Source organism: Harpia harpyja, chromosome 5 (genome assembly GCF_026419915.1).
Source record: "Harpia harpyja isolate bHarHar1 chromosome 5, bHarHar1 primary haplotype, whole genome shotgun sequence".
Taxonomy (NCBI): domain Eukaryota; kingdom Metazoa; phylum Chordata; class Aves; order Accipitriformes; family Accipitridae; genus Harpia; species Harpia harpyja.
Window position 1 is genome coordinate 71,892,414 of NC_068944.1, and position 8,850 is coordinate 71,901,263.

Here is an 8,850-nt window from a genome sequence, read left to right on the forward strand (position 1 = left end):
TAAAGCAAGCTCTACGCAAAGGGAAAATGCAGCCTCCTTTTGTGAAGAGCAATTCCAGACACTGTTAGGTAAATTGCTAGGTGCGCACTTACTACGGGGACAGAGATGGCAAGGGAAGGGGCACATAAGCACTGCGGCAGAAGTGAAGAAGCTTCTTGAAGGTTAGCGGTGAATAAAAGACATTGCAAATGTCAGATATATTTGTGAAGTTCCTGTTGGTCATCAGAAGCCTTAATCAAGGTGGTGTTATCTCACCTGTGTTCCTGCCTCTCTTTGCCATGTTTAAAGAGTAGAAGTGAGGTGAAGGGAATTGATGCACCACAACTGAAAGTAAGGGAAACTTTACTAGTAAAGACCCAGCGAACATAATCATAAGGGTGACCCCTCCAAGGCTCTTGTTTTCATGTCCAGGTCAGGAAGACATGCTGGGAATAGAAAGGGCCTTTGCTTTCACATCTGATTTATCTGTCAGGTCTTGGTGAGCCATAGATACAGCTTAAATACTCTTCTCTGATGTTGCAAGAACTGCTCTGCCCCTCTTAGGGAGGTGGAAAGTGTTCAGTGAATGCGCGGAAGCTCCTTCCAGGACAATCCTCCACCTTTTCCAACTTCAAATCAGAGAATGGAGATAGCAAATGTAGGCCCACTTGTTATAGAACAGGGGAGGAAAGACAGAAGGAGACAAATGGGACCTTAGATAATTTCCTTATTTTAAATAAGGACAGCTACTAATTGCATGGACCTTATCCCACCATCCTGCCTCAGAAGAGCAAGGCATTCTTGCCAGGATGGTGATACAGAGGGTGCCAGGATAAGATGATGGCTGGGGAGGCACCAGCCTGGAGGAGGGCTCCCAAGGGAAGGTAAAAATAAGTGAGAGAAGGACAAGAAAAGAGGCATTGGTTTGACTTGATCTCTTAGTCCTCATCAGGTTCTGAAGAGGAATCCTTATTAGCAGGTGAAATCTCTGTGATCTACAGTGAGAGCAGAGGGCATAAGCCTCACCCAGGGCTTTGCCTCTCCATAAGTCCAGAGGGAGTTGGCTGGCACTGAGGGCAGTGTCTGAGCTTTGTTTTGATCATGTAGATTGCTACTCCATGTCCTAGAAAATTGTACTGCTACTTAGCTAATTGTCAGTAGGACAGTGAAAAAGGGTTTATGGTGAAACTAAATGGCTCACAAAGTTGGCATGAATAAAAAGTGCTTCTATAAATGCCATTTTTACATCAATTTCACAGCCTTTGTATCAGAGGTCTTAACAGCATTTTCTTTGCTTTATATAGGCCTTGTACATGTCCTCCCTTCTCCTGAGATGCACCAGGGCACTGAGTTGCACACTGAGAAACAATTTGTCCAACGAGAGATTCTTAAGTACATTTTCCCCTGTAGAATCCACGGCAAGAAACAAGACTGGTGCTCATTGGAAAATAAGTTTTGCTGCCCTATTTCTGCATTTTCACACACCTAACAGTCACCTTTGTAAATAAGACCTGTGTGATTCTGTTCCTTTGGGCAGCTGTTCAGGGTTTTTCCCCTCAAAAAAACCACACTAGCTTCTCTACTTTTCTGATTCCTGGATGGAGTAGTGAACTTGGAAAATGTTTATGATCACCAAACAAAGGCAGAAGCTGTGGTGAAGGAATAGATGTGAGGAGAAGATAATAACTTGAATTATTGCCTTAAGAATGGCCAGAGCATAGCCTCCAAGTCTCAGTTCGGTCTCCTCTCTCACAAAGTATTGTGGCAGGACAAGGACCTCGTGGTCCTCAGCACGCGAGAAAATTCCTACCCCACAGCACTACCTAGATGCATAGGATGCATAGCTGTGTGAAAGATTTGATGTGCCAGATTTGGTGCATTTTCCGTGTTATTTTCCCTGAGGAGCACTATCTTGCTGACATTATAAACAAGCAGACACTACATGTATACAAAGCAGGGAAGAAACGAAAACAGGATGTTAAAAAGAATCATGTTGTAATGAGACTTTTCTGCTTTACAATGGTATTAACACTGTGTTCCTCATTCTGACTTTTAAGTAGAGCTGAAGTGCTTTATCTTGGTTTGGTGAATATTGTTTAGAATGGCTGTGTGATATTTTTGTTCTTTGAAATTTCTGAACTTGCTGTATCTGAGAGTAGATCATGTGAATGGGATGAATAGCTGTCGCTCTTTCTGAAAATTCCTTAATGGTGGTTTATGGTGTTCTGACCAACGATTACCTGAGCAGATAAAAGATGGTTGTTTTATCTCTTCCCACACCTTCTTCCTCCAAAAAGCTACTCAAACAATTAAGTCACTGGGAAGGAACCAGCTGATCCCTAGAGAGATTAGATAAAAAGTAAGCAATTGATTTTACATTTTTTATATAGTTCAGAAAATCCTTTTAAACGTGAAATACCATTATTTTATCTATGGCATCTTTCCAGATTTCACTTTGTCATAAATCAAGCCAAATATAGGAAAGAATATTCCAAACTAAAGCCTTTGTTTCCCCAAACTTTGGGTGGACCCTGTGTGGGAAGGTTTCACTGTGCAGTGTATGCACACAGGCAGGTGGGAGCTAGTTCTGGCAGAGTTTCAAACAGCTTGGGCTGAAGCTCACTTTAGGATGAAGGCTGTGTAATTGTGCAGGTGGCAAAACTCTTAGCAAAGCTGGTTATCTGGGTACAACACCGAGCTAACACATTTTGTGGATCAGAGCTGGCTTGTGGATGGCTTGTTGATATCACAGAGGATGCTTCTTCCTTCTCTCATATGCTGCAATTGTCCCTACCTAAACAGAAAAAGGAAAGGTCCTTTGATGTGTCCCCTGCTAATATGAGTCGTGACACCTTTTGCTTTTCCAGAAGAAAAATGTATGCTTCAAGGGACACTTGGAGGCTGCAAAGCACCTCCTCTCTCAGTCTTTCTTAAAGCTTGCCTGACATCAGAAGGGTTGTATATCCAGACAACGCTTGCACTGGAAAACACAGACCCTTTGGGCTGAAGTAAGGGGATCAAGTGGCAGTGAGGCTGCCTCAGGTTCCTACACAGCACATACGAAGGCTGCGGTTCTGACATGTTTAGCAGATGCCTGCTGATATACTGTGTTTATGCAGTTATTTCAGCTCATGTTGAATCTGGAAAATAAGATCCATTCAAAACAGAATTTGTTGCTGTTGTTGCACCTTTCTGAAAACACCAGATACAGGGGAAACATAAGTTTCCACAATATCATTAGCTTACCTGCTTCAGCCAGCTTCAGAAGCTACAATATTCAGAGTGCTCAAGACTTAAATATGTTGGTACACACAACCCACTAATGAATGTCATTGAAGGGCACAAGTCACACATAAATTGCTCAGACCCATCACATCGATGATGTTATCTAACCTGGCTCTGGAGTACAGCTTGCCTCTGGAGCACGGCAACTCAGGCTTGTTCTCAAGTGTCAACTCAGGTTTGTTCTCAAGTTGCACTGGCCTTTCACAAAGGCTCCAGATTGCAACACAGTGCTTCACATTGGTAGGAAGAAGGGTTTTGATAGATTTTTCCTCTTCCTCTTCCAAAGTCATTGGAGCAAACAAAAATGAGAACTACTGCAACTTTCACTCTAAGGCCAGAACCTGTTGTGTCAGACTCTGGAAGACTCCTGCATCGTGTGCTGTGAAGAAGTCATCAGGCATTGACATAACTGCCTCCCTGTGGCATATGCACTTGCCGGAGGATTTTTTTCAGATATATGAATTGATCAGAGTTAATTTATAAGTTGCAAAGATGCCTTTTATCTTCCTTGGGTAGTACAGCCTTTTGTTTCTGATAGCGTTGCTTCTTGAATCTCTGAGCTATGCTAGCTTTCTTCTTCAAGGAAAGGGAATAGGGAAAACAGTCTCTCACAGTTCCTGGGCTGATAGCCTTAATGAGAGAAGTATTTTAAGGTCAGGGATCACATCGCATGCTGCTATTTTATTTCCCTGTGTGATTTCCTTACACTCTTTCACAGGGGCCATCAGCATTTCCAGGCTTTGGTCTGTTCCTCATCAAGATTATCCCCACCGTAACTCTTATATAAGCCTGTCACTCCAAGCCCCCATCCCACAGTAGCTGTTGCTTCCTTCTTTTCTATAGGTCTTGCCATACTTAGAGGCTCATCAAACACGTTTCCAAACTTCCACCCACTTCTGAGCTGCATGCCAGTGATTCTACAGCTCATTTCTCTTCCCTGCTTGGCTTTGCTGTTGCCTGCAATCAGGTGTGTTCTCTAGGAAAAGAGGAGAGAAAGGAGCAGGCTGGGACTTTGTGGAAAACCTTGTTTGCTCTTGCTGTTTGAGGTATTTGGCAGCATCTTTTTGCTAACCTGAGCCCTGGCAGCAAGAGCAGAACACCTTTGTGCAGTCACCTGTTTTGCTGTGCATTGAATCAAACCTGGTTCAATACCACTCTGTGGGCATCTTGGACTTTGATTTAAGAAGTAATTGGAAGTGTATGCTCGCTGTGCCACATCTCAGGGGACATAGCTGTCAACTTCTTTTTACTACTAGGAATTGAGGTGCGATCCAGCAACACTAAGATCACCACACTCTTCCCCTGGAATTGAAGTAACATCCCTCCCATGCAGAAGAAACCGCTTCTCATCTTTCCTAGAACCAGGAGCTGGAGCCATGAAATCACAGGCACTACTGTACTGAATTTACATGTTCCACAGGAATTCATGTCCCCTGGGATCTGCACCACCATACCAAACATGGAAGTCTGAGATCAAGACCTAAACTTCATGCTGTAACACCATGGACTGCACTTGCCAGCTTAGGCTGTACCTTGCACACTGCTGATAAAGGCCACCTTGCCATGAATGGGGCTACAGCCAGGTACGCTGGAGGGACTGGCACTGTAACAGCTAGATGATAGCTCTCATTCTTATGCAATCTATGTACAGCATTCTCTTTCATCCTCACCCTTAACTTCTGTTTGCTCAATGAAAGCAGCACGTAGGCAAATAACATTTTGCATTTTGAAAGAGTTTTAATTTGTAGCTGTTTTCAAAGTACACACCAAGGCTAATGAATAGTCACTCCATTCTCTAGGATACACAGGAACAACTGACTAAAATTAGCATTAATTAGCTGAATTACAGTAGCACCAAGAGGCTTCAACTGAGCTCGGGGTCTTGCTGCAGTAGGTTTAGGATGAGCACGCTGCGTGAAGCTGTTACTTGCTAGTGTAGTTGCTGTTATAACTTATGGAAGAGGTGATCAAGGAGTGACTTCCTTCTTGAGGTGCTACAGCTAAAGTTGCAGACCTGGTGGAGAGTTGTAGTGAGCAGTGGATCCTCATTGCTCCTGAGTTCACTTTGCTTTTCATTTGAAAGTTACTACAATCCCATGTCTCATTTATTCATTTGTTTTTACTCATTTCACTGATCCCACCTAGGGCATGGTCCCATGAATGCTTGCACCAGCCGATCTGAGGAGCTGGAATAGCACAGTGGAGAAGGGCAGAATGGGAAGTAATTAAGAGCTGGTGGGAACCTCTTCATCAGGGAAAGTATTTAAATGCTATCCCTTTCTTAACAAGAGCAACCTACTCTGTCCCAAAGGGCAGCAGTTGTTTGGTTCAGCTAGACAAGTCAAGGGATAGGAGGGAGAGAAGGGATGAAGCATTTTGCTTTAGGGCACACTCATCTCTGAAAGTAGAAGGTAGTTCAAACCCCTTGTATGCTACACTAACATTATGGCAGTGACCTGATGAGCTCCCACCTGAGGGGCCTGGCAATAGCAGGAAGCCCAGAAAAAGCGGCCTAGCAATCCTACCTCTGTTCCAGGTAGTCTTTAACACTCTTCTGTGAAGAGGAAATACTGTGAGATTTTTTGCAAGAGGCAACGCAACAAATTTGGTAAAAGCTCCTCGCTATGTATATAATAATATAATAACAAGGAGTTCCCTTGTTATTTCCGTTGGCATCACATAAATGTTGATAAACATTTAATGTGACCTGAGCATGAATGAAACGTACCAGATCTACAGTTCTGAAGTTGAGTGCTCTGTTCATCTTGAGCTGAAGTTCACAGAGACCATCCTCCCTGCAGGACTGTGCTTCAAACCTACTACACAAAAGAGGGGAAAAAGACCCATTTAATTTTTCACAATTTTTCTTCTGGCCCATCAGCTATGCATTTTACTTAGGGAAACTTTTTGCTGGATTTGATGGTTGTTTTCATGCCTCGGCACTGGTCTACTTAAAATTTGATGGAGAAAACCAATTAATTTCACTCAGGCCTTCTCACTACTGATGCATGATTATTAAAATGGCGGCAATGTCAGGCTGAGATTATTCTGCAGAAACCACATTGTGCTTTGGCTTAGTCTAATGATGCAGGAATATTGAATATCGCTTCTTTCCAAATTCTTTCTACTTACTCTGCTTCCCAAAATGAAGCAACGATCTCTTTGACCTGTGACAGATCCATTGGCAACCTTGCAAAATCAGCTTAAAGAGCAGGAGAACCAGAGTTACAAAAGCAGGTGCAAAGCTACAGTTACAGAAGATGTACAAAATCACAAGTGCTAAAATACATAGAAACTACTGATTCGTGGAATTTGGAAGTCTAGACCAGTTCAAATAAATGATTGTTTCAGGAAATCCCACTCTTCACCAGCCTCCAATGCTGTCTCCAGCAGGTTCATTGTTGTCTATATGGACATCCCTGGAGACTAATCCATTAGTCAGGTATATCTCTACACCACATTACAGACAAATGGCAGGACACTCTGCCTGTGCTGGGACATCAGCCAACTGTGTGCTCCCGATAGCAGGGCACTGACCCTAAGCCAATGCATCCATCCAGCCTTCACAAAGTTTCTGGCCTCTCAGCAAAGCAGAATTAACTTATTCTGCCATTACACAGCTTTTGCATGGCAACTGACTCATCTTTTCCATGCATCTGCCCACAATTTACCACATAGACAACTTCTGACATCTTAGGGGCATCTCAGTGTCCCACACTTTCAGAGCAACCACACTGTAAATTTAATCTCTCCTCCACTCTGTCTGGAAGAAGTAGGAGGGAGGAGACGTATCCAACCTACTTCACATCTCCTAGGCCATGAGGGGTTTCTCAAGGTTTCCTTCTGAAAGAACAGTGCTCACAGTCTCACTTGCCACCTTCTTTGCAATGAATGGTGGGTTTCAAGCATTTCCATCTTTCCCCCAAGACAGAGGACCATTTCTCCTTATATCTCCTATAAAATGTAATGGCAAGAGATGACCTCTTTTCCTCCTTTGCTCTGTATTTGTTCACCAATGCTTCTTGGGAAGGTCTGGCAGATGGGCCTTTGATGTGCCATATCTGACAGTCAAGTGTGCCCAAGCCCCGCTCAGAGCCTCAGCAATCACTCCCACTCACAGCACAGAGCTGTGCCAGCTGCTGTAGCGTGGCCTGCAAGACAGAGAAACACACTGATTAACCGAGATTAAATAAAATATGAATAGATGGAGAGGGGCTAGATTGTAGTCTTTTAAATGGGTTAAACCTGCAGGGCTGCTTCAGACTCAGGTTTAATTTCTTTGGTCTCTTCCAAACTCTGGAAGGAGGATTTTGCAGGGAAAAGACTGCTTCGGACATGTTAAAGGTGTAGCAGAAAGGAGGGGATGATGGAGGTACTTCTGCTTTGGAGATGTTGCTGCTTGCCTTGCATTCCCTTTAGGGATTCAGGGAAATCTTGGTGGTCCCTTGTTTTCTGGAAGCAGACAGGAATTTATACGGTGCAGCAATCGGTATTTGTTTTAGCCTATGCTCTATTATACTTGAAATGGGCTTTCTTAATGTTTCCTGCATTAGAAAGTATTTTTATGGCAGTCAGCAGAAGAGAAAAAAGCTCTGATTGCACTGATGATAGCCTCTAGCAAATAGTATTGCTTTGCTAAGTGTAGGAAGAGGTCTCCTCTTTTTTCCTTAGGTGAACATTTCTTTTTTAGAAAGTTGAAACACCTGACTACTAAGCTAGCAGAAATGTCCAGCTGCAGATCAGGACATTACGATATATTTGTTGACTAAAACACCTTGTGGTCTGCCAGACAGCGCTACCTTTCTCTGTGGCCTGAGTTTGGCTAATTCATAATCATCAAATAGTAATGACTTGCTCTCAAATAGTAATGACTTGCTCAGGGTTTGTCATTTCCTATTATATAGAAATAAAGATAAGCAAGTGGATGATATTCAGGAAGTCAGTGAGTAACATTAATTTCATAACCACATAAAACCACACCTTTGTGGATGCATACTCTTCTGAGATTAAGATATTTGAGCAGGAAGTTAAGAGAGTGGAAGAACTGTTGGCTTGCTGGTCAACCTTTTTCCAAGACAAGATAGTGTGTTCCTGTGAGGTTTGTCTGTTTTTAAATATTTCCATGTAAGGGGGAGGAAAAGGTTCATCTCTTCTCCTGGGATAGTCTTCACCTTTCCAACAGATCTCAGGTGGAAGATTTATAATCTTTAAGAATGTCACCTTTAGGTTATAAAGTTAATTTATTTGCACTCCCTAATTACATATGAGATGTGCTTAGTTTACAAGTTAAAACCTGGGGTGGGTTTTTTGTTGTTGCCTTTTTTTTTTTTTTTTTTTTTAAAGATGCTGGCTTTGCAAACTCTTCCTGGAACTGGAAAATAAACAGTATTTTCTACTTCCAGTGCTACTTCTAGCTATATCAGTTTCTCAGGGTGTAAGAGGAAGGTTATTTCATTGGCAAAATGGGAAGCAGGATGAACTCCTGTTTACCTTCTGTTTAGTGGTGGTGGGTTAGTAAAGCTAGCTAGAGAAAAAGCGACATCGTAAGACAGATCATATGAAGGTCAAAACTACTATAATTTATGC